Source organism: Notothenia coriiceps, unplaced genomic scaffold, assembly GCF_000735185.1.
Source record: "Notothenia coriiceps isolate Sejong01 unplaced genomic scaffold, NC01 NC01_scaffold00037250, whole genome shotgun sequence".
NCBI lineage: Eukaryota > Metazoa > Chordata > Actinopteri > Perciformes > Nototheniidae > Notothenia > Notothenia coriiceps.
The window spans coordinates 15,342,986-15,345,525 of NW_011369951.1; the positions used below are offsets into that span (position 1 = coordinate 15,342,986).

A 2,540-nucleotide genomic window follows, 5' to 3' on the forward strand; every position below is an offset into this window, starting at 1 on the left:
TCGGTGCCTGCCGGTGAGCGTGGTAGCGTGGTCTGCGAGCAGCAGGAGCGGGGCTGTCAGCATCAGCTTGTAGATGGTATTTTAAACTCGATGCGCTCTGAAACTACGGGCGGCCGAGGACAAAAAATATATATTCGTTAATCGCGTTATTTTTTTTTGCGTTAACGCGTTATTTTTTAAGCTTCCTATGTCCAGTATTCATAATTCAAAACATTTAATCACAAATATCTTCTATTTTCGCAGGCAAAAGCATTTCCTCGCACAGAAACCAAAACAGACGGCTCTTTAACGGTCGCGTATTCGTTCATTCATATGAACGTCAGGATATAGAATTATTTGACGGCACCCCTGAAGACGCCAGACGGCGCCCCGGTTGAGAAACGCTGCTATAGACTACTTATTGTCTTGGCTTGCATCCATGAAATATTGTATAGGCCTACTGCATATTGAGAAATCCATCTTCGACCGGTATATTGCGCAATAAACGGGAGATAGGGACCCCCCCGATTATTGACGTATATATTTGGCACACTGCTTTCACCCCAATCTAAACATGCTTAGCTGACAGTGTGATCATTTGATAACATCACATAGTCTTAAACCCTTTGCAGTACGTTGGCTATTCAACAAAAATCTGCCTGAGAAGCCAGTGATGAATTTAATGCTTTCATCTCAACATCGAACATTTCTCAGCTACTATCATTAGCGAGATATTTTTCTTCAACGCAATCGAAAATCTGTCTCCAGATGTGTCTGTACTCACGTTAAGCTGTTCTGTTGGGAAGGCACCGACGCCCACCCGGGTGGTGTAGGCTTTGACCACACCGTACACCCGGCCCACGTAAGATGGAGGCACGCCGAGGCCGGTGCACACCCCCCCCACGGTGCAGTTGGAAGAGGTCACGAAAGGATACGTCCCTGAACAGAGAAACATCGGTTAACCTCAGGAAGAAAAAAAACATCTATATTATTAATTCCACAAATCCTGTGTTGCTTACCAAAGTCGATATCCAGCAGAGCGGCGTTGGCTCCCTCCACCAGGATTTTCTTACTGGGACCATTAAGAGCTTTGTGCATGAAGTACACGCCATCGGTCACCATAGGGCGCAGCTGCTCTGCATATTCCTGAAAAACAGACACCATCAAATGCTTAGACAACATTTGTTTTCATAGATATAGCAGCTTTAGTTAGCTCCTGTATCCTAATGAGAACTCGATTCAAAAATGCATAAATTGCATGAAATCAAAATACGGCAGATTTAGCCATGCAAAGTAATCTGTATCTACACAAATGATCCGGCAGCTATCATATTTTTTATATATATCTCATTTAATAGTTTATTTGACAGGGACAATGCACAGTAATGAACACTTAAAACATTAAAATGTATCAAGCGTAACAGTGCCAGATTTAGCTTTGAGCTAATTTCCATCCGCAGTCCCTCACATAAAACATTTAAGAAGATTACATTTTACAAACATAGCAAAAACAAAATACATGATATGCAAAAAGTGCAAGAGCAGCATACACAAGTATTTATGACATGGTAATACAATATAGCAGCAACGACATCAGTGTTTCCCCTAGGTTTACTGCTTTGCGGGGGGTGCTGCCTGAGCGGGGGTTGGGTTGGCATTGGGATAGATCTTTTTTAAATCCTCTGGAGCAGAGAGGAGCTGTGGATTATTGTTATTGATTAATGCATCAGTGTTTCTTAGGGTCAAAAACACTAAACTCACAACTTCAAATGAAAGCGTTTAGTATATTTAATAAAAGAGCGCATGTTCAATGTGAAAAGTGACAGTAGATATAGATTGGTTGCAATTTGGTGCAATATATATATAAAAAAAAAAAGTGTAATTTTTATTTATTTATGAAACACCTTGAATTTTAGGCGGGGCGCAGCGCCCCTCCAATACAATGGTAGGGGAAACACTGGACATATAAGTGCAAGAGAGGATACAAGAGCTGCATAAAGTGCAAGAGGACATACCCCTGTATTAAAGTGCATTTAGCGGTGATTGCACGTCTGTTTGTTTCTCAACCATTCTTGGACGTGACCTTTGAAGCTATTGAGAGTGGGACAATCCCGTATCTCAGTTGGGAGGCTATTCCACAATGAGCTGCCTTTAATGGAGAGGACATTTTGCCCAAAAGTGGTCCGTCTGCGGTGGGCCTGACAGTCTCCTCTGGTTTCTGACCTAGTGCAGCGTCCAGTGTGTTTTTTGTGAATGAATTCCCCTAATAGAGGGGGGGCCAGTCCATCTAAACATTTATTAAAAAAAAAAAAAAAAACATACTTTTAAACAAACTCGCCTTAAAAAAGGGTCAAAACTCATGAAAAAAAAAAAAAAAAAAAAAAAAAAAAAAAAAAATTGTCTGATCTTATCAAGGATGGTACAGTGGATGGTATTGAAATTTTGGTTTTCGGTCAAACACCTTTGATAAGCTCCCCTTGTACAGCTGTTCTATGGGTTTCAAGGTTATGTGCACAAGCAAAACGACCAGTTTGGTCACCAGTAATTCAATGTTGGGATAG

General features: G+C 41.2%; 1 protein-coding gene across 1 annotated transcript in view; it reads left to right on the plus strand.

Moving 5' to 3' along the window:
- LOC104967368 (CUB and sushi domain-containing protein 1-like) overlaps window positions 1-2,540 on the plus strand; it is a 192,487-nt gene that overhangs the window by 14,529 nt on the left and 175,418 nt on the right.